This window comes from Crocodylus porosus, unplaced genomic scaffold (genome assembly GCF_001723895.1).
Source record: "Crocodylus porosus isolate Cpor-Errol unplaced genomic scaffold, CroPor_comp1, whole genome shotgun sequence".
NCBI lineage: Eukaryota > Metazoa > Chordata > Crocodylia > Crocodylidae > Crocodylus > Crocodylus porosus.
In genome coordinates, this window is record NW_017728911.1 from 2,415,056 (window position 1) to 2,439,179 (window position 24,124).

The following is a 24,124-nucleotide window of genomic DNA, read 5'->3' on the forward strand; positions in this document are numbered from 1 at the left end:
CAGCCAGGATCATTGCTGGGCCTGTAAATCTATTTCATTAAGTGAAGCTGATTCCCCTGAGGTGGTCTGAAGGGGCCTGTGCGAAAGGCTCAGGCTGCAGGGATGGACAAGGCCGACGGGGGAGACAAGCAGTGGGGAGGCAGGCAAGGGCTGATGGCTGTGCCCAAGCCAGCAGTAGGGCTGCCTCTCACGCTGAGGGTGTATCCCTGCTGGGGAGCGGAGTGTGAGCCACAGGCCATCACGCCCTCCCTACACCAAGGAAAAGGGGAGGGGGCTGGTTTCCACAGCAACTGCCTCACACACTCCATCTCCAGGGAGACGGTGGGAAAAATTAAATGTCAGAGGCAGAGAAGCTAAAGGAGCAGATGAGAGAGTCCCATCAGGGGTGGAAAGTGGCCTGTCAGGGGTGCGTCCCCTGTTGAGACAGGGGAGGTCTATGGGGGAGAAGACAGCCCCTCAGGGATGGAGGAAGGGTCTCTGGGGCAGTGGGGGATAAAGCCCCTCAGTGATGAGTGGGCCTGGGCATAGGAATCCCCTCTTGCCCATGAATGGTGCTCCTTTCCCTTCTCCATGCTTTTAGCTGTTGCCCCCCCAAGCCTGTTACTGGACCTCACAGCTTCACTCCTCTCCTGGCAGCAGTTGGGCCTGTGTGGGGCAGGGTAGAAGGGAAACCTGCTCCCAAAAAACACATGCTGCATGGACCCTCCAGCCTCCGAGCCTCCTGGGCCTAAGCACTTGGAGAAAAAATGGCTGCTGCCAGGAGCCCCCTTGCAAGAGTGGGTGAGGGTGGGCCTCTCTCCTCCAGTGCCAAGTCAATGCAGGGGCCTCCCAATGGCACTCTTCTTGAGATGGCACACCCACTGCTGCTCAGCCTCCCAGCCCCATGGCTACCACAGATGCCCTAAAAGGCATGCCTGCAGGGAGGCCGCAAGCCTGTGCCTGTCCTAAGCCTCCTAATGGCACTGCTCCTCACAGAGATGGTTCAGATGCTCTGGGAATCCCCGCATCAGTCCATGTCGTTGCTCTAAGCAGTGATATCTGGGGGATATCAACCTCAAATGCGAGGCACTGCCCTTTGGGATGGCTTTAGGAAGGCTGGTGGAGGTAGGAGGGCTGCTTTACTCTGCTTCTCCATCAGCATCGGAAGGCAGCACCATGGGGGGCAGGGATGACAAATTCATCTGGAACCAAGGTAAAGATCTGATAGCAAGCACCACAGTTATCCAGCCTGCTGTGCCTCCTGCCTATGAATCCACGCCTTAAACAGACACTATGAAGCCCAAGGGTTGCAACCCCATTTTTTTGTAGCGATTTCTTTGCTTTGTGCAAACCAGGCCCACAAGAATTTAGCACAACAGCAGGTCTTCCACATGGGCTCACTCCTCTCCTGTAATGCAGCATCCTCCTCATCTCCAAGCGATGAGGGGGACTCTTCAGAAGCAATCGATGGCACTCCTGAATGCTTCATTGCTTCTCACCCAGGGGCTGGACACAGCGTTCCCATCCCCCACTGGCTCAGAGAATGAGACCAAGCAAGTCAAGCTTGAAGCATTTTGTAAGGGCTCGCAGGCTGGTGTGCACCCTGCATCTTTAGACAGCATGCTGCTTTCCCTTTCTTTATCTATGTCAGAATTTTGCATGCCTTGCCACAGGTTCAAAGCACCTCAGAGAACTGTCGATCCCAGCTCTCCCCACCCAGCATTATGTTGCGTTTGTGCAAGGCTCCTGATTTGCTACAGTTCATTACAAGCGCCGTTCCAACATGTTCTAACACAAATCCCTAATGCAAATCAATATTCAGCATATACAACCCTCGGTATGGCAATCCAATATCACCCAATCTACAGCCATCAAGCATAGAGCAATACAGTCTCTGCAGCTCCATCCCATCAGTTAAAACTCCCATTTGTATTGTTTGGTTTAAAATATTGCTATGGGATCACCTGGTTGAACGTACTGTGTTATTTGCAATGGGAGCTTAAATCAGATACGCTTGCACCACCCCACCCCACAATGCTCTAGTGCAATTCAGTTAATCTGGTGGCATCCAACACTTCCATGCTCTCTGCTGAAATCCTATGCAATGCAGTGGAAATGGCTATCACATTTTCTCTTGCAATGCCAAGTTGTGCAACTACCCCAGATCTCAAAACACTCCCCTCCTGCACCTAGCTTTCATTTGAAGGCTTGAACATGCCTCCCCTTTTGGGAGAAACTACCCAGTAGGCCACCCTCAACAATTCTGCCAGTGGCTACTATTTAAGATATTTATCCGAGCCCCAGGCCTAATACAACTGAGCATCTCTCAGTCTTTGCTGTATTTATCCTCACTACAGCCCCTCAGCAGTAGGACAATGCAGTTATCCCAGGGAATGGATGCTTGGAAGCTAAGGACCTGATCCATAAAAGGTCATAGGCCCTGATTCCAAAGCAGTGCTCCCCATCCAGTGGCCTCCTAACCCTAGAAGCAGCCACTAAGCGCTTTCCTATTTGGCCTGAAGGTTCCCTGTGCACCCACATCTGCAGGTCTGAACTGCCCCAGCCTAAGCAGCTCCTGCCTGAGCTCCAGATGCAGAAACTAGGGAGAATAGTGGCTAATTCCCCTGAGGGGCCCACCCTCAGTGCACACCTCACATATAACCACAGGACTGGGACCCTCACAAAAGGCAGGCATAGTTGTTTTGTCTTTAAAATGCAGCTGGCCCAGGTGTCCTCCTGTTAGATATTATGCTAGAAGCTAGAGCACTTGACAAGGAAGTGGGAGACCTGGGATCTAGGCCTTCATCAGCCCAAGGGTGTTCACACCCACATCTCCCACTTCCCAGGGGAGCGCCCTAACCACCAGGCTGGGATGGGGGAAGTGCTCACTGGTTGAAGCCGAGCGACTTGTAAGAAGGAATGAGTCAAACCTAGGAAGACAGAGTGCAGGGGACAGCCTGACTCTGGAGTCCAGTGCTTAGGGCACTCACTCCCATGAGAGGAAGGAGGAATAGGAGACTCCAGTCCTTGTGCCCATCTCTGTTGACGCATTTTATAATAAACAATCAATGGACAAAGGACAGGAGCAATTCCAGGACCAGGAAGTAAAACCCAAGGCTTTTCCCTTTGCAGCTTAGTGTCCTGACCACCAGCCTGCAGTTAAGCTCCCTTCTGGGCTTGTTTGCTGACCCCAAGAAACTTTCACCCCTTTTCAGCTTTCTCGGGATTCTGCGACAGCTCTGGTTCTTGTGGAGTTTCTGGCGTAACAGGAAATGGTATGTACTGTGAAGCCTGTACGCAGCACGGACCCATCGAGTTTGGATGATTCCAAGAAATTTCTACCTTTTCACCTCTACTGTCTGTCATCTCTGCACCCAGTGGTTTGACATCTCCATCCCAAACTGAGCTGCTCCTCAACTCCATGGAGGACCATCTCACTATTTGCCTGGACGTTACCAGCCAGAGCTGGTGGAAACCTCCAGTGCAATGAAGCATGGTGGAAATAAATACATTTTATGAAAGGGGGGCAGTTAGGGATGCAGGCTAGGCCCATTGCTGACCTGCCAATCACGTTTACGAGTGAAATGGCCTTTGATGGAATATATTTCCAGAGCTCCGATGCTATATGCTTAATGTAATAAAAATCCAGTGAGTATGATTTAGAATAACATTTACAGAGCGGCGGAATGTCATTTTGATGTGTCTCTCTTCTTTGCTCTGCGGTTATTAAACTCTATTGATTCTCTGGGACTGTCTGATGTTTATAAATGTCAAGCCAGCTTGCGTGATCTGAACTTAAGGGACTGACGAACCTACCCAAGGACTGGCGGTTCTACTGCAAAGCTCAAGGTTGCTAAAATGGGAGGGGACAAGAAGATCCGACCACTCCTTCCTTCGTGCCACCCCACTCGCTATGGCAATTAGGAACTTTTCCAGACTGCCAAGTGATGCGAAGCGAGTGTGTCCTGGTTGGAGGTGGCAGATAGGGAATTTGCCCTCTGGTGGCACAATGCTGGAAGACATGGCACAGCTGCTTCCTGTATCATCCATGCTCCAGTGCCAGCGCTGGGGTAGTAGAGAGGTGCAGGGCAGGGTTGAAAGCTACAGAACAGCCTAAGGTCGCTGCAGGACCTGGGTCAACTTAAAGTGGCTGTTACAGTGCTCTGTGGGGTTGGGTGGCACAGGAGCTATTGGGCCTCACCCTGCTCACCAGGATCCCTGCCCCTAAGGTCCATTTGGGCACACAGCAGACTCCAGCCCTGTGTCAAAGAACTGGCCAAACTCATAAGTGTGATGAAGCCAATGAAGTTAGAGCAGGGATAGACCCAGCTGCTTGTGCTGCCTGCTACAGAGATCTTCACCCCAGGATGCTACAGAGCACTGTGAAGGTGCGTCAGTTCTACCAGCCGTCCCCAGAGGTAGGTTCGCATTACCTTGTGGGTCAGCTGAGGTGCAGAGAGGTTAAGTGTCACCCAGGGTCAAAGCCAGAGCAAGGCACAGAGGCTGGCAGTTCCAACTCTCAGTGCCCTACTACTATGTGTAGGGAATGGGACAGAAATGCTAAGGGAAGGATTATACATCTATAAAATCTCTGGTAAGCCCTGAACAGAAGCATTGTGCTCAAGCCTGGTCACCTCTATCTCCAAAGAAACAGGGGTTCAGAGATTAAAACAATGGCAGGCTGCCTATTCACATCTTCCTCTAGCCACTGTCAGGGATAGGACAGCAGGCTAGAAATCAATTAGGCACTTAATTATAATAATTGAGGAACTGGCCATATTTTAAAGAGGTACTGAGTACAATCAAGAGAATGGGAGTTATGCACGCTTCACAAGGAGGTTATTAATAATGACCGTATGATATTATAACGCATTATCATCATATAGTATCATTAGATCTTATTATATATCTAGTACTGACTGTGTCATTATATCTTATTATATATCATAGGCTATTATTATGTTTATGCCATTGTATATATTTGATATCATTATTATTAATGATAGTAGTAACAATAATGGAGTCTTCACCCACGCTTAGTCTTTGGGGCTCAGCTCAATGCAGACTGCTCTTTCCTCATGCACCCTCAAAGTACATCCATGCTTCCTCTCCCCGGTCTTTCTGTAGTCTCGATTCCAGCTGGAACCTCCCTCCCTCTGCCCTTTCCCTGATTACTTCCAGCCTCCCAGACACCCATTTCCGCCACCCCACAGCTGTGCACAGGAGCTCTTTTGCTAAGCACTGCAAGCCTTAGTCATTTAGAGGTTCAGGGGAGCATAAAGTTGCTGGAGTCTCTCTGTGCCAGGGGTGTCCTTTAGCCCATGTCCTATCCAAGATGTACTTGCAAACCAGTCCAGACAAGCCAAAATGTCCATTATTTAGTTGTTCTGAAATTAAGCACCAGGCTCTCTACTCGCAGGAAGCTCACACGGGCTGCTCCAGGTCAGGGCTGCGGTATCGTGCAGTGAGCCTAAGACTGGGATAACAGGAGAGGGCTGCAGACCAAGACATGACTCAGCTCCTGGGGGACAATGCCTAGGACTAGAGTGTAGGTGGTGTGGGTTGCAGGTCATAACTGCAGGACTTCAACAGAGCCAAAGAGGGCTGGAAGAAGCAGAGTTACAAGCCAGGACTGAAGCTATTCCTTTAAAAGCACTTTGATTCACATCCATATGGGTCGTCCCAGTGCACAAAACTATTCTTTTGATCGAGCTCTTCTTTACAGAACAACTCAAGTTGTTGGGCTTCAAGCAGCCCCCCTGTGAAGGACTGCCCCAACCACGTGGCAAGGCAGCGCCTCAGAATACGGACAGGTGGGGTTACAATGTCCCTGCCATTAAATGCTTGACTGAAGTGGCGATCATCATAATGGAACAGCACAAAGTGATGGACGGGCCATTCACCACCAAGCTGCCAATTAGCGGCTCACGACTCTATCAAGGAGACCTGAAGAGCTCATCTATCTCTGGCAAAATTTGTTCCCACTTGGCTGGGATCAGGATCTTCCTTGTGATTCAGCACTTTGGCACTCATCTCCGATGGCCAGGTTCAGCTCTTGGCTTCCTCACAGCAAACCTGCTGAGTCTCAGGGCAGGGATGACTTTATATCTGAAGAACAACGTGAGTGGGCTTTGACATCCAGCCGCAGTTCTGGTAGCAATCCTGTGCGTGGGTGCATCAACGTAAGGCAAATATTGGCACTGTACAGCTTTTACCTGCCACAGGTAAATCATGCACTAAGAGGCTGATGCACCTTATGGTCAGTAAAGATCTCAGTTCTTTTCTGATGCCACCCCAGTATCCTGACCAAATACCACACTGAGCAGTGACACTGTGCTTCCCTCACTCCCCTGAGGAGCTGCATTGAGACGTGATGTTCAACTCCTGTGGACTGTTGCTGTGTGCCATTACCAAGCCACTATGTTCCACCCCAGAGGTGGCTGCGGTTCAGTCCTGGATGAAAGGATTCCCACGGTAATCTACAAGGCTACACTGGAAGGGCACTATACAAAGGTGCTGCCTCTTTCTGCATGAAAATGACCATCTGCTTGGTAATAATAGAGTGACCCCCTGAGATCCAGAGAGAAGCAGGCAATGTCTGCAGTTAAGCTCATTCCAAACTATGAGCAAACTCTGTGCAGGCTATTTCTAGTAATGCAGCTGGATTCACTGTCCAGCTGCTTGGGCAGATGGACTCCTCATGTCTAGATTGTGCAGGACAGGCCCCAGCTGTGAGGCTCCCCCTGTGGAACCCGTCCCCTGGCCACAGCTGGCGGCAGCCCTGACAAGAGACAAGGGCCTGGTATGGACTATCCTGCCGGTAGGCAACAGCGCTCACATGCTAGCATGTGAGACAGGAGAGAGCAGGCTTCAAGGACCAGGAGGACACCAATCAAAGCCCTAATCAAGAGGCCAGGTGCAATGCTCAGCATCAGTTCTTGGTGACTAACAAAGACAAGAGCCTGGGCTATACGGACTAGCGGTGCCACCCTGTATGGTATCTCCTGTGGGCCAAATGGGAATCTCCGCACATCACTTTGGGTAATTACCAGTGAAATTCAGTCCTGTATTGCTCTCTGGTTACTTGGTGATGCATCACACAGTGCAGGGAAACGCACACAACACAGGCACCCCACACTTGCATACACCCACACACACATGCGCACGCGAGCCTACAAACAAAACATGCACAAGGCAGGCATCACACCCTCACGAATGCACACCACCCACTGCACAGGTACAAAACACTGCCCCTATACATGGCACCATGAGCATAACACAACCCCCAGCCACACATCTGCAACGCGCTGCTCAGCGCGCATGCTGAGGAGAAGCAGAAGGCATGCTCTTTCACCACTGTGGACTAAATGGGGTGCCCCTTGACTACTGGGGACACCTACTCACACAAGGTCACAGTCCCCTCTGGTCAGACTTGGGCTCAAGCAGGTCATATGCCTGGACCCACATTCTGCAGGAAGTAAGGGGCTGCAATGAGAACAGACCCTGCCAACCATCTCCCAGTTTGTAAACTGGGAGCCCCTGCTGCCACCCCAGAGCTCCCCTCTCCCCACTACCTTTCATTTTTCTTCCTTTCCCCTCTTCCCTACTCGTCTCCTATCACCCCATGCTCCCGTCTCTGTCTCCTCTCTCACTTTGATTTTTCATCCAAATTGGCTTGTGTCAAACAGGAGAAAATTCCATTTCCATTCAAATGAGATGAGCGGCTCCTTTAAACAGGTGTGACAGTGCCCAAGTCACAGCTCAATTCCCAGCCCCCGCCTTGGCGCTGCTCACAGGTGTGAAATCACACGCAGCTGCCACCAACTGCCCTTGAGGGCTGGGGTGACCTTAGTGTTGGGCTTGAATCTCATTAGCTCTGGGGCTTCAGTCTGTTCCCTCCTTGCATGAGCCCTGGGTGTTCAGTCTCGTGGGGGACAGGGATCCAGGAGCCCAGAGGGCAGAAATCTGGTGCACTGCTATGGATCTTGTCCCTCAGGAAGGCCCAGGAGAGGGCCCCTAACAGCAGGTGCCATGCCCAGGGCTGGTGATGGAAGAGGCCAGGGTGGCACATGGTAATCCAATCCCTCTCCCTGCTCAAGCCCAGGGCTGCAGGGGGCAGGGGGAAGGCAGACAGTTTTTCAGATGACACCTGCTGTGGCACCTGTCCTGACTCTTCTCCCAGGATGGGAAGCTACAAGCAGTGTGGAGGGAGAGGCTGGGAGCCTTATGTGAAGACCAGGCTGTCCATGCACAGCTTCAGAGAGAATTCAGCTGCACCAGTGGGAGTGGAGACCTGCCTGAGGCAGGTGGGCACAAGAAATGGCAGAAAGGCACAAGCTATCACACATGCCCTCTAGCCAGCCCTGGGGCTGGGCATCCCACTTGCTCCGGGCACTGCAGCTGCCTCTGGATGCTTCTTTGCATGCATCCCCTTACATATGCAGCACTGGCACCAAGGGGAAGAGCCAGCAGCCTTAGTCACACCCTTTCTCCTGGTTTTTATGGCTACAGTGACACTAGCACCTTGCAGGTGCACAGGGACAACATTAACATGGCTGCAGGGCACTGCCTTCCTGGGGCTGGATACTGGTAATGCAGATAAGCCCCCTTCATTGCCTTCCTTTCCTTTTTCCTGTCCTTGTGACAAAGTATTGGGAAAAACTCTCTCACTAGGAGGATGGTGAAGCACAGGAACAGGTTACCTAGAACAATGGTGGACTCTCCACGGAGGTTTTTAAGGACCAGCTCAACAAAGCCTGGCTGGGATGTTCTAGTTGAGGCTGGTCCTGCTCTGAGCAAGGGGCTGGACTAGATGACCTCCAGAGGTCCCTCCCAACCCTCATTTTTTATGATTCTGTAATTTAGCAGAATTCATGACAGCTTCTGCAATGGCTTTGAACTTGTGACCTCTAGGCTGTCAACCATGCGTCTTAGTGCCCATGTCACCCTAGCCCCTCTCCCTGCATTGCAAAACACAAAGAACCGCCCTGGTATTGTGGTGAAGCCGGACATCATTAAACCCCACAAGCCACCCAGAGCAGAAAGGAAGACCAGCGCGAAGGAGCCGAATCATGTTCAAGGCTGCCCCTAAGGGCCAAACAGAGTAGCAATGTCCCTTCTATACACTGTGCTGCCACCCACAGCCAGGCAGTGGCAGCACGGAGTAGGAGCGGCCGGAGCCCCTGTGGCCCTTTTTGGGGCACAGAGGAGGCAGGACTCCCTCGCATGGCAGCTCCTACAGTCATTATTATTCTCTTTCTCTTGCTCCATCTCCATCTCGACGATGGTTTGCACTCAGCTCCTTCACAGCTCTCAGCCTTTGCAAAATACTCTATTAAATTCTGTCAGGGCGCCAAATTACTGTCCATAAATCATCCTTCTGAGAGCAGCACCAAGGAGGGAAGGGGGAGGACAGCCTGTCCTCTTCACCCAGCAACCCCTGCCCTCCCCACCTGGCCTTTTGAGCAACAACCAGGCCACAAGCAGGACAAAGAGATCCCACTACATCCCACAGGCCTAGGCATCTCTGCTGCCCCAGACAAAGGGAATGATGCTTCCACTGCAGCTTGTGGTCGCTTATACATCGAAGTGCCCCAAGGCACCTTAGTCTATTCAGGGCTGGGTTGTAGAGCTGGTTCAGATACCCACACACAGAGGAGGGGCCCTACAAAGGCTGAACCATGGCTTCTTCCCATAAAGATACCCCCTCTTCCTCCCCTCCCCCCTTTTTAGAAGTGAAGTAGGCTCAGGTGCTCATTCCTCAGTTGTTCATTTCCCACCAGTTATCACCATTGCTGAAAGTGCCTTTGGCTTGGGTCTACAGTGGGCTTCAGCCCAGGGCCTCAGGTGCTCCCAGCATGACCTGTTACCACTTACATGTAAGAACTAAGCTTGTTACATTTAAGGAGCAACCAAGGCATCAATCTACTACATGAACTAGCCTTGGAGCTGGCTGAAAAACTGAAAAGAAAACAGGTTTCTCTTGGAAAAGGCTGTTCTAATAAAACCCACAGGTTTGATAGGAACATCCACATCACTGGCATTTCTAGTGGAAACTTTTCACAGCAATTCCAAACTGAGATGCATCTGGACTTTCATTTCACTATGCCATGCCATGCCAATCACAATTATTATATTACACCACACCATACCCATATCTGCATGTTTTGAGATTATCCAAACAAAACATTTCAACAGGATCACGTCAATGTTTCCTAAGAAGATTTTTTTCCCCTGCCATTCTGACTCTTCCTGATCTAAGACAAAAAACCAAATTGCAAACTGATGCAATTTCCTGAGACAGTAACTCCATTCTCTGACCAACTCCAGCACCCACCAGAGCTGGGTGCTGCACCGTAGCAGAGTACGTTGCAGTCACACAGATCTACACTCTGCTACAGCCTCGGAAGAGCTTGGCAGGCTAGTACTTGTACACTTGGCCTGTCCCTTTGCAGCCACAAGCTAAGCGGGCCAGACTGGACTGCGTACTTCAGGGTGGGATATTAGAGATGTGGTTCTGAGCCAGCAGCCCAGCAGGAAGCATGAGAGGGCTCCTTGCTGTTAAGACGTAAAACCAAACGCAGCCATCAGGAAGCCAGCCCGGCCATCCTGGCCAGAGCCCAATTCCAGTGATTGCACTTTTCCCATGAATGGACCCCTGCTCTTTGGCAGCTTCAGGCTTGGCCCTGTCTCGACACACACTGGTTAAACTAGCGTAAAAGGCTGCATGCACTCCCTTATGTTTTACGAGGTGTTCTTCAGTTTGATTTAGTGAAGTCGTTCCTAACAGATGTGAACAAAACCCGAAGAAGCTAGGTACAAAGTGAAGTCAGAGCATCCATACAGCTTAAATAAATAGCTTTCAAACTCTATTGTAAGCTAAATCAGTTCAGTCCGTTTTGTCCCAGGCTAAGAAGCGGTGTTTGCTGGCCAGTGACAGCATTTTTACTGAGTGAGGTTTTGAAACGGATCGTTTCCCCTCAAAACATTTTTATTCAATATTCTTCCAACAAAGGAAAACCCTCATTTTCCACATTTCCTTTTCACCGCAGAATATTTCTAATGATAAATTTTTTTAAAGTATCCCACACAAACTTTAGAATCAGCTCCACTGCACGATTTAAAAGGAACGAATGTGAGTGATGCAGCAGCAAAAAGAAGACAGAAAAAGGGAAGGACCAGAGAACAGATACATGCCCCTGGTTTTCCAGGAATGGGATTGTACCCTCTAGCTCCTGACTGCACAACACAAATAAATAAGAGGCAAAGAATAGAGAGGCCTGGTCCAGTGGACTCTATGCATTAATCTTCATTTCCAATGGGGCAGCTCAGCTCAATAAACCTTTCCCTCCTCCTAATTTGTTGCGCCTGCTATTCCCTTATGAAGCTGGTTAATGTAATAAAAATTTCTAATTTTCACATGCACGTTAGTCAAAGTCCCCCTTGCTTCCCAATCCCCTGCCCTGCCGAGGCCCTTCCTGCTCTCTCCATCAGCCGTCTTTTGCTCTGCCTCCTCTCACCGTCTGGCTCTTCCTCTATCCATTCTCCTGCCTTCCCCCTCTGTGTCTCTCCAGCTCTCTCTGCAGCCTCTCTCTTTGTCAGCTGTGCCAGCAGCTAAACAACCAGACATACTTCTCCAGTGATACCCCATGAATGCAAAAGACCGACAGTTTGTTACTGACTGAGACACAGCCGCCGGTTCACGCTCTATCAAAGCCACTATGGCTGGTGCCAAAGGCTGCTCACCCCTGCCAGCAAGAACACTGATCCGAACGTCCTGTCCTTTCTTTGTCTCCCTCTCCCTTGCTATCTAGGTTTATATACTCCTCCCACCATCAGAGCATCTGAGCGTCTTTAACCCCAGCTGCCATCTTGTGCATACCACAAGTTCACTCCCTGCTGACCCCTGAGCTGCCCCTTGGGAGTTTGGTGGCCAGAGAAAATGATCTGTCCCTTCCAAACCTATCGCCACTCACCGCAGCTCTAATCCATGAGGAGAAGCCATGACACTGAGTACAGGCCAGGCCAAAAGCCATCCCCTATGGGTACAACCAGCTAGACCTGTATGTAGATGGCTTGTGTTTAGGGCAAAGGATGGAATTCACCAGCCATCCCTTCTAGGATTAAGGTCCTCAAAAACGTTCTTACAGAGAGAGGAAGGCTTGCCCAGAGGTTCAAGCAACTGGACTTCCCATAGACCCAGACTAAACTTCTCTTTCTGCTCTGGGTTCCCTGGTATGACATTGGGCAAATCATTGCAGACTCATTTGGCCTCACTGCCTCATCTGTGCAAAGGGGCTGACAGCACTGCCCTGCCTCTGAGGTGCTGAGAAAATAAATACAGCAGATTGTGATGTTCTTGGATACTCCAAATTCGGGGTCCATGTCTGTACCAGATTTGGATACCTTACAGAGGTATTTACAGTGCAGTCCAGCACTAAATTCTCAGCAAACATTGAGCAAGAGACTGTCCCTGCACTCAAGGGTTTACAATCTAAGCAGACCCAGGGTGAAGAGGGAAGGTGAGAGTTTGGAAACATCTGTCTTACCAAGAAAACAGCCACAGGCATTACATTTAAAACCAGCAAAAGACCTGTCTCATAACGCATCATGGAGCTGTCAAACTCCTTGTTGCAAGAAGTCAGTGAAGTCAAGAGTTTACCAGCAGTAGCATTCAAAATGTGCTTGGATATATATACAGACAACAGGAATAACAGAATCATAGAACTGAGGGACCGGAAGGGACCTGCAAAATCATCAACCTGGTTACCTGCCATGGGCAGGAGGTTATTGGACTCAAATATGCTCAACAAATGCCTATCCAGCCTCATCTGAACACCTCCAAGGATGGTGACTGTACCACCTCTGCTGGGAGTGTGTTCCAGATCGTATTTATCCTTTTGGTAAAGACGTTCTTTCTTATCTCCAGCATAATTTTTCTCTCTATTAGCTTGTACCCATTGGTCCTCGTCCTCCCTTGACATGCCTTCCTGAAGAGTTGCTCCCCTAGATCTTGGTGCTCACCCCTGATGTACTTGTAGGCAGCTACCAAGTCAGCCTTCAGCCTTCTCTTGCTCAGACTGAACAGGTCCAGTTCCTGGAGTCTCTCCTCATAGGGCCTATCCTCCAAGCCCCATGTCATACGGATGGCCCTTCTTTTTACCCTCTCAAGCTTCTCCACAGCCTTCCTGACACAGTACTCCAGCTGAGGCCTCACCAACACCGAACAGAGAGGGAAGAGTCCCTCCCTGGATCTATTGGCCACACATCGGCTGATACATGCCAGAGTGCTGTTTGCCGTTCTGGCAATCTCTTTGCACTGTTGGCTCATGCTCATCTTCTAGTCCATCGTGACTCCTAGATCCCGTTCAGATGCTATGCCAGTCAGTGGGCCACCACCCATCATGTAGTTATGGTGAAGGTTCTTCCTACTCAGATGAAAAAAACTGCACTTCTCCCTGTCAAACCTCATCTGATTCCATTCTGCCCATAAAACCAGTCTGTCAAGGTCCTCCTGGACCCTTACCCTATCCTCTGATGCCCCCACGTTTCCCCACAGCTCGGTATCATCCGCAAACTTAATCACTAAGCTTTCCACCCCTTCATCCAAGTCATGAATAAATATATTAAAGAGCATGGGTCCAAGCACAGATCCCTGTGGGATAGCACTGGAGAATAAGCTGAGTTACAATTAACACTGAAACTCCTAGAAGGAATATCAACCCCAAGCTTCAGGGATGAGCCAGTCTCGGGCCCTCAGAAGTTAAGGTGAAACCTGATGCGGCCTGGAGATTGTTCCATCTTTACTACCGTAGGGTTCTTTTACTTCTTGCTGGTGCTAGCCACTGTCAGACACAGGATATCAGGTGAGATGTCCTCAGGTCTCAGTCAGTGCTTATGATCCCATGGTCCATACAAACAATCAAAATGGAAGCATATAACTCTGCATACAACTTGTGCTTGGTCACATTAAACCACGTGGCCATTTTCTGCTCCCTGATTCTATGAGCAGACTGTGGCAGGAATGCTTGCAGAGGCCTGCATGCTGGTTGAGCATCAGAGGATGCTGGGTTAAAATGCACATATCCCAAGTGTCCTATAGTAAGAGAGTACAGATCACAGAGAGGTCAGGGGAAAGCAAACCCCAGCAGCACAGAAATGTGGTTCAAGCAGATTTTTCAAACAACCAGAACAACTATTTGCAGAAATCACTGTACGGATCCCCTGAGCTGAAGCACAATCAGCACTTGCAGTCAGAAAAACTTATCAGGGCACCTGACAGTATTAATGGGCCCCTTTCAGTCGAGAGCCCAGCAAGCAAAATGCCACCTCAGAAGTGATTCTTAAAAGGAAAGGGGGGTGACTGGAGAACTTACCTGCCTGAGTCTGACTGGATCAGTAGATGACTAAGGGATCAAGATGGTGGCAGGCTTCTATGCTCCACCCACAAGAGATGCCAACATAGGATCCTGCTCATACCAAATGACAGAGATGTTCAAGATGTGATGATGGAACACAGGTTAACTCAGTGCATGTCGTGGGTTCTCCTCTGTGCCCACATCACAGAAGGGAAAAGACATCACAACCTTCAGCCTGACTCTTTAGCCCAAGCTAGTGAAATGCAGCTCGAGATAACTAGTGCCCAGCCAGAGCAAGAGCGAATCCCAGATGGGCATCCATGGATACAGAAGCCCCCCTCTTGGCCAACACTGCAGAGCTGCGTACTGGTGATGCCAAATAAAGGGTTAGTCCCAGTAACTGCTGCAGTTCTGACACGGTCCCTGTCTTTCACTGGACCCACACATGTGCATCTTCCTGACTGCCTGCAAGGTCCATGTCTCCTGAGTCAAACAATCAGTCAGGCCTTCAATCCTCCCTAACAAGCTCCCCTGGGTGGCCCAGTCCTTTACCATGAAAACCATCCCACACTACTACTACCCTGAGAACCAAGTTTTCTCATAGTACCAGCTCACCTCATTAAGATCTTTCCAAATAGGCTGGGCTGAGCCCAACTCCTAGAAAGCCAGGAGGTGTGTCTATTGTTTGGTATCTCCTGTGGCCACTCCAGCACGCATGTTTGACCTGCAGTGGCTGGATGTTTCCTGGGAGGCACACAGATGAGCACAACTGCTTTGCCTCAGAGGACTTCTTCTGCCAGGGCACAGCCACCAGTGCATCAATTCAGGAAACCAGACGACCCACTTTGGGATGATTTCATGGTACATCCTAAACCCCATCCCTGCTGCCCTGAGCATCACTGGCATTTGGTGCCCATGATATTTTGAGGCACTGACACTATCGGTTGCGACTGCCCCACTGCTTCTCTCTGTCGGCCAGGAGTTCAGCATCCACCAGCGGCTCCTGCCACAATCTGCCACGACCAACAGTTTGGCTCACTCAAAACTCAGGACAGTCTTCCTATCACTGCCTAAACCCCTGAGGGTCCTGATGCAGGAGTGGGCAGAGGACAAAGAGAGACAGGAGGAGAAAATGGAAAAGATGAATGGAAAAGAAGGAAAAAAAGGGGAAGAAAGAGAGAAAAGAAAGAGCTAGAAATGTACGTGCGACTAAAATGGCTACCATCTCGGCCAACCCCAAAGCAGAACTGAACCAGGAGACTTCAGAGGTGAAAGTCAATATTGCTACAAAAGGGAACACTTACGGCACAAAAGGGAACACTTCACACACCGATTAGCTGGAAACACTCAGATGTTCCACTCACAGACAAGCTCCCTCCCCTGCTTTCACGATTCAGTCTCCTAAGAAAGCTTAGTTGTTATTTTTCTACCTGGCCTCCATCCCTTTCTAATGCCATCAGAGCACTGGGGACCACTGATGGCCCCTCTGGCCCAGCTGCACACAACACTTTGCTTTTCATGTTCATGCCTACCATCGCCCTCCTCCAGCCCTCAGGGACAAGACAGTGGCTCCCATGTGTCTAGCATGGGTGTGTGCTTGGGACCCATGTGTTCAGTGCTGTGCCTGCTGGGTTTCATTGGGCGTCAGACTTACCAGGAACACCAGGCCCTACTTTCAACTCCCTCCCATCTGATGGAAGAGAGATAAACAATAATGTTGCGTCCAGCTTCTCTGCCAGGGAAATGGCTTGAAGTACTTCCCCTACTCATGCGCCATGGGACTAAATAAGCGATTCTGAGTAAAAGAACTTTATGGTTAGAACAGCAAATGGGGTGGGAGGCTCCAAGCCGGAACCTGTCCCATGAACGATTATAGTCCCTGTCCTTGGAGCTCCTTATGTACAACCTGGCCTGAGAGTTTGAGTGCATGTCTACTCTACAGGGACTGCAGCCCAGGTAGCCATACCTAAGACAGCTCTAAACCAGCTCAGTGGTGTGCTGTTGGCAGTGCAGCCAAGTCGTGAGATGAGGGCAGGAAGACCCAAGAGCTCGCTCAAAGACATCACTTCCATCCTAACCCTACAGCACTGCCTGTTAGGAAAACATGGGCCTAGGATAGCTGGGATAGCCAATACCTGCACCAAGTCTTACAGAGCCCCTGCTGGGACACCATGAGGCTGAACTCTAACCCTTACTGCTTCCCTCAGGGTAATATTTCCCTCCGGGCCAAAATGAGCAAGACCAGCCTCGTCCAACAATTCAGTGCTTCTTCCATCCTCCTGATCTCCTCTTCCTGAGCCCAGCTGCAGGCTAGACAATGCATCCACCTCACCCTTGCCCACCCCTCCCAGCCTCCCTTGCCAAAGGGGGTCTTTTGAATGTCTCCCAGTGCAGAACCAGGAGCTGCATTTCAATGATGATATTTAGAATGATAATGCTGGAGCTGCCAGCATCAATTCATGCCAGCCTAGGTGGGTGTAATGGTATTTAAATTGATTAGATCCATTTCAATACGCTCATTCAAATGAGCTCAGGAAGAGAGAGCTTCATTTTCACTTTGGGGGCTTTTTCCATAATCATTTTTATGATGCCCCCTCAGACCTCCTCCTTCTCCCCTCTCCCTTTTGCTCTTGCTGCAAGGGGACACACAACCAGCAGTTCTCTTTCCCTAGGAGTCAGCTCTTCTACTTCTTTTTTTACGAGTGGATCTTTGGAGGCTTTCAAGACCTGGCTAGACAAAGCCTTGACTGGGATGATATAGCTGGGGATGGTTCAGCTTTCAGCAGGGGGTTGGACTAGATGACCTCCTGTCATCCCTTCCTACCCTAATTGTCTATGATTCTGTGATTATGCTTACAGGTAAATCTTGGGTTCTAATCCTGTCCCTGTTGTTTGCGTATGGTGGGCAGAGAGGCGTACAGGTTACTTGCAATCTTTGGGTGTGAACATACAACCCGGTTACCATGGAGTAAGTAACCCTGGCCTCTACTCTGCAGTAAGGAATGAATACAGGACTCCTGAGCTGGCTGCCCACAGCAGGAACTATTGCAAAGTTTGGCCACTAGGTGGCAGGCAGCTGGCTTGCATCAAGCAAATGCTTCCCCCAGGACAAACTAGATTAAGGCAAGGGAGTAAAAAATATGGCTCACGAACCAGATCCAGTCTGTCAAGCCCTTTTAGCCAGCCCACCAGAAGTTGGTGGGAAAGGCCTGCTTCAGAAACCAGGGCTTTTTGACCCTGCTGGCCATAGCTATAAGTTTGGCTCACCACCGTCACCCTCAGACCCATTCTCTAGACCCACTGATCCCACCACACCCCTAGCTACCTCTGGCCCCCTCACTGCTGCTGCCAGACCTGCGACCACTGTGGTGGCTGCATTAGGGTGGGCCTGGCCTGCAAGAAGCCTCGTAGGCCAGATCCAGCGCCGGGGACCACTGAGTCTGATACTCCTGGACTAGAGAAATGGACATACAATGGGTACACCTCCATAACTCACACTGGTACATGGTCACTTCTCACTTTCTGAAGAGTAACTTTACCCCACAGTAGAGTGACTTACACCAGTGTAAAACTGTCTCTCATGTCTACTGCATTTTTACTATGGGGTAAAGCCAGCTTTCTCCAGACTAAATGTGCCATGTGCTTGTGCTGGTCATTTTTGAGCAAGCGCTAAAGACAATGTCCTGCTACACTGCTTTCAAAAGTGTGTGCTGGGGGAGGGGGGAGGCAAGAAAAGGGGCTGCTCCATGCACTTAAGATCTCTGGGATCCTTTAGGTCAGGGGTAGGCAATCCCCTGGCATGCGTGCTGGAGTGTGACCTGCAATGGGGTTTTATTTGGCACTCATGCCTCAGGGAAGGGGTCAGGGCTACACTGTCACAAAGATCAGGCCCCGTGAGGCTCCTCCATCATCCACCCCGGCACACCAACATCTTAGAAGTCAGGGTTAGGGGTGTTTTTGGCACTCAGCCCAAAAATGTTGCTGACCCCTGCTCCAGGTCCACATAGAAATGCCCACTAGGATAATGAACTGGCCGAGGGTGAATGAGCCCCACTGCCATCTACTGGGCAGACTCAGAATTATTCATATGCAGATCAACCTCATAGTCTGCTTCTGCCTAGAAGGGATTTTGCCTTTGGTCAAGGGAAGGGAGCTGAGATTTAGGAGCAGAGGGGTAAGAGTTCTGCCCCACTGCAGAGAGCTCTGGCAGGTATGCCACTGTTCCTAGAGGAACACAGGATCCTCCTCAAATCCCAACCACTGTGTACTTCCTGTGCTACTCACCTCACCCCACCTCGTCTAGCCATGCCACTGACATCCTTGGACATAAGGAAAAACTTCTTTACAATTTGAGTGCCAAGGGTCTGGAACAGACTCAGATGACCCCAGCAGTCTTTTCTGCCCAAGTGCAGAGGGGCTGAACGCAACCATCTTGTAAGGTCCCTTCCAGCCCCTAACATCTGTGAATCCTAATGAAACACCAGTGGTGGCTATGATGACACTGTACAAACCCCTGAAGTACAACCCAATCCAATGCTGGAAACAGATGGATTGGGGGGGGTCGCACCTGTTCTTGATCACTATGGCTCTACCCTCCCCAGAACCTATAATCTGTTGCATCGAAATTCTTGTGGCAAATGCACTTGCCTGACTCAGTGGGGAGCAATATGGCTGTAAAATCTCCATTGAACATACCTGATAACATCAAGATACCTCCTGCCTTTTCACTATAGTCACCCTGGCCCAAAGGTGGTTCTACCTGCAGATACATTTTACTACATTTGTTTTAGCCTGCTGGCTCCTTGCTTTGCATATGGCATAGAATGCACCATAGAGGCAATTCTTTGATTAGGGAACAATGAGACCCAGCTAGTTGATGGTTTTGTAATTGCCACAGAATGCAATAATAGTGGGCTGGCAAGGAAAGAGAGGAACAGGAGAAGTGGGCCGGCCAGGGTGGGGTTCAGCCAGCTGGATGGGGCAGTGGGAGTGGAGTGGTGTTCTGCACAATTAGACTGAAAGGATAAGTTTTGTTGTTGCAGCCGACCCACTCAAATAGTCCTGCCAGCCTCCCTTCTGCTTTACTGTCATAGTGACCCCAGTGAGGCAAACTGAGGCACAGAGCTGGAGATCTAGCCTTGATCATACGTACAACATGTCATGGCAAGGAGCTTGCTGCTCAAACAAAGCACAGGGATTACCAAATTAAATGAGTGAAGTCTGATCCCGTCGACCATAGCAAAATACCTGCTGGTTTTGAAAGGGCCGAGATCTCAGCTGCCAAGTTCAGCTCTGCCCCCAGCACCCTGGAGTTACCTGTGCAACTGGTGCAGAGCTGGTGCCACTTGCAAATCTGATGCTTTAGCACCTGGCCGACCTTTGTTCTCTTTATGCAAGTGCTCCATGTCCAGGAGCCAGGCCTGGGAGGTTTGTACAGGCAGGAACACTAGCTGGGTGTTTATGGAGGCTTGCAGAATTGGCAGCCTGTCAGGCACTACTGAAATATGTAAGCCTCTCTGGGGTGGAACAGGGCAGCTGCTTCATAGCACATGCCAACCTGACTACAGAACTCAATGTCTTCCCAGGAGGTCCCCTGTTCCACCAGCTTGATGTGGGGGAGCCGATGGCAGGAGAGACCAAAAGGGCATGGAGGCAGGCCAAGGGTGGGACCTCAGAACAGGCTCAGAAGCAGCTGATCCAGCAGCTCCTAAGGCTGGAGGGTGTGTGCATGTGTGTAAGTGAACTCAACTGCTCCTTTTGAATCAAATATTGTTGCAGGCACCTCCCACCTCCTCTTCAGTCCCTTCTGTGGTAGCAGGCATCCTAGAGAGCTCATTTAAAAGCTTCCCACCACTGGCCCTCCTGCCTGCATGATCACCTCTCCTTCCATAACCAACACCTGTGAAAGCTGCAGCCTGTCAGGACATTGAGACAAAATGGGGCTGGGACTGTGGAGCTGACTCCTGTGAGATGTAAGACCCCACCATGCTCAGCCAATCAACACTGTGCTATGATACCCCTCTTGTCCTTAACAGCTCTTCACAAATCCACATTACATACCCACAAAACATGCATGCCCAGCTGCATGTGCCTACCCAGATCCTCATGCCCCCAGGCACCATAAGGGGACAGGGACTTCTGGTGAGAATACTTGCTTGAGGCTCAAACCATGTCAAGTCCTCACTGCTCCCTAGCCAGGGTGAGCCTCAGGTCAGCCTGCCAACAGCAAAGGAGCAGCTCTTCTCAGGATATCCCAGTACTGAGAACCATGTTATGCACATCATGAATCAGTGAGGAACCATTCATATGTGATGCACCTCCCTCCCCCACTTATTGCTGCTTTCCAAGTTCCCCACCCAGATGCAGAAAGTAGCATAAATTTCCACATCACACCCTTCCAGCACCCTTTCTGCCTGGCATGCGCATCCTATGTACAGCTGATGGCACATTCGGGGGCTGGGCTGTGGGTACTGGCCTCTGGCTAGAACTACACAGAGCACTGCCTTATCTCTGAAGCATGGCCCAGATGATTGATGGGGGCTGACTTTGAGACCTGGCTGGAGCTGCTTCTGTCCAATCTGATCTGTTTCCCTGTCTCCGGGAAAAGAGGAATATGGCATGGGAAGATATGGCTCATGCCCACTCCTTGGTGCTGCCTCTGCACCTTATAATGTTTGTGGGTGTCAGAGGAGAACCTCTGCAGCACTGCCAGCCCTGTCTCAGGGGCCTGCTGAACCTTGTGAGACAGAGCCTTAATACTGTTAAACCAAGAGGGTTGAAGAGCAGGCCTTGGGTTTCTTCCGGAGGCAGATCCGAGCCAGGAATTCTGGACTCAGATGCAGATCTCCCCTGAAGCCTAGGCACTGCTTGATGCAGGGCTCAGGGTTTGGCCTACACATTGCTGTGAATGGCACTGTCACTGCTCTTCACTTCTCAGGGGTGTCCTGTTGCCTCCCACTATGTGGGACCTGATCACTGTTTCCCACTGATGTCAATCTGGAGCAACTGTGATGAAGTCATTAGGAGTTATATCAGTGACAGCCATCAATCAGGCCCTGAGTCCATGGTGGGCCCAAGCCAAGCCTCCTCTCCCCTAACAGGCTCAATAACAGGCACATGGTGGAGCTGGGCCCATTTGTTTCTTCAGCAGCAAGTCTCAGGAACTGTGCCACCATTCTGTGTCCAGAAAAGGCCCAGAAGCAGGGGAGCACTGCAGGCATTTCCCTCCACCCATGTCCCCTTCACCCAAGGCCCTGTGCTCACGCAAGTGCATGACAAGCATGTGTTCGCTGCCATGCGCAGGGACCTGGGGGCAACTGGTTAACATAGACAAGGCCAAGACATGCTGGCTAGAGGAAATGGCTCCAAAGGGCTCCCACACACACTGTGCCAGATGGACACCAAGTCAGACCATAAAACCTTCAGCTATATCAGTTCCCCTGACCGTCTTTGTCTATGCCTCTGCCTCCTCACTTCTCCCCTTGCTGTCTCCCGCTCTCTCATTCCCGAGCCATGCAGTAGGGACCCTGTACAAAGCCAGCAAAAGACTGTCCCCTTCTGTTCAGTAGGCTCTTCTGACAGAGCTGAGAGGAGAAAGATTCCTTGCATTCACCAAGCTGGTGACCATTTTCTCTCCTCAGAAATGCAGAGGAGATCCCAAGCCAAGCTGATCACTGCCAAAGCAACCTTGGCCATGGACCTTAAGGACCTGGAATGATATCTCAGCCCAGTCTGATTCCCTGCCTCTCTGGCAGGCCTCTCCCACTATGTACCAGATGTAACCCACTTGGGAAACAATGAGATGGGGAGAAAAAATGTTATTTTCTCCCAACAGTTTTCCACTTCCTTAGGCTTGCCCAGTGGAAGAACATAGAAAAGGAGACCTTGTCATGGAGAGCTAAATTACCTGGGTGCAGGGTGAGAATAAAGGCCACCCTCTTGGTCACCAGGGACTTAATTGCCAATCCCCGGTGCTAAAAACATGGATATCTATACTTCTAATTAAAAAAGGGTGTGGGTAGAAGAGAGTGTTACAGCCTAAAGGGTGGCTGCAACACACTTGCAGCCTCTGCAGGTCACAGAGTAAAGGGAAGTGCAAGGCACACTAATTTACCGGTTATACTGGAAGTGACAGAAAAAGCTGGGATAGTTAGAGGGGCAAGTACAGGGAGAAAGGGAGAAGAGAGAGACAAATAGTTACATTTCACACTCTTATCAAAGCGAGAGGCGGGTGGGGATGACTATAGGGTGTTGCTGGATCACAAAGGAGATGAAAGAGGGAACAAAAATAGAGCATCAGCAGAGCAAAGTGACAAGAGAGCTGAGAAAGAGGAGAGGGGTTGATGTAATGTGGGAGCTGGCTGGGCAGCAGGAAAAGGGCAGTCAGGATGGGGGTGGGAGAGGGGAAGAAAGAAAAAATGAGGCAGGAAGAAATGCTGGGTGCACGGAACAGAGATGCCAAGGGCTGGGAGATGGAGTGAGGGAAAGGAAAGGGCACAGAGAAAAGGAAGAGGGATCGAAAGACCACAGGCCAGACCCTCAGCTAGTATGAAGGGGGCATAACTACACAGGTGCTGGACCCAACTGGGGATGTGGCTCTGAGCCTGGTCCCCTCACCTCTGCCATGCTGCCCTGGCAGATGGCCCATCTTGCTTGGACTTTGTGGGGATTTGGGGGGGGGGGGGGCAAGCTGACTATTTTGAGCCGTTATGTAATATTAATGCTGTGTTGTCCAGCAGTGGAATCCAGCAGACTCTGGCCACGACAATGCCATCCAAGGGGATACCACAAAAACTCCCCACTGAGGGAGTCTCCAGTGGGGCCCCTCAGGTGACTGGTCTCAGGGTAGCACAGCACTCTCCACCTGAGAGAGTCTGCCCCTCCTGCCAAGACATCACCCACAGGCAGACATGGTCTCAGGTGCTGGGAAGAGGCTGGTGTGAGGCACTGTTCTCTGGTGGGGACACCCCAGCTGGGTCTGAACCCTGTCTCTGTGTGGCTCCAGCTGTCCCTGTGCTGCAGATCCTGGGGGGGCAGGATGCTAAGCCAAGGGTCTGCTTCCAGAGTGCTGGCTCGGGGTGGGCTCTAAGTAGCAGCAGTGCACAGCCCACAGGCCCCATACACTGTTAGCATCATCTCCTGCCCTACGACAAGGTTTCCCTGTGGGAAGGGGCCTACTGTGCTCCCAACAGGGGCCTGGCAATGTGGAAAGGCCTGTATGTGGTGCAGCACTGCGTGCTCCATACTGCCCCCTTTGCCCCAGAGTGTCTCACAGGCAGCTCATCCATTCTGCAGATGGGAAAACCAAGTCACAGAGAGCACGGAGTCAGGCTAGGGCCACTGGCAATATGGAGCCTAGGTAATCTGAATCCAAGTGCTGCTCTCACAACTAGATATTACCTCCCCACCTCCAGAGTCCTTACTCTTCTGAGTGTCCCATTTCCCAGGCTCCTCTCACAAGGTATGTATTACCGTCAGCCTAGCCCCACCTCCGCTTCTGCAATGAGCTGTGGCTAAGCTTCCTAGTTACATAGGAATCCCTCAGGATGGCGTGGGGCAGGAGCAGTGGCTGGGAAGGAGCTCCCAGCTACTCCAGGCCAGCCTCTCCCTCCACGGGTGCTGAAGAAAACAGTGCAGACCCAGCAACTTCAGTTCCTACCTTTCACAGACAACTGGGAACTTGTGAATCTGCAACACAGACAGTGGGGACTTGTGAATCAGCCTACACCCAGCAGGAGACACTGAAAGAAGGGGCCATAACATGCCCCCCCATTTCCCCTCCCCATCCT

The 24,124-nt window shown here is 50.8% G+C and overlaps 1 protein-coding gene across 6 annotated transcripts in view; it reads right to left on the reverse strand.

Annotated features, from left to right (window-relative positions):
• The window catches only part of CELF6 (CUGBP, Elav-like family member 6), a 192,031-nt gene that overhangs the window by 89,118 nt on the left and 78,789 nt on the right, over positions 1-24,124 (reverse strand). The gene's annotated exons all lie outside the window — the stretch shown is intronic.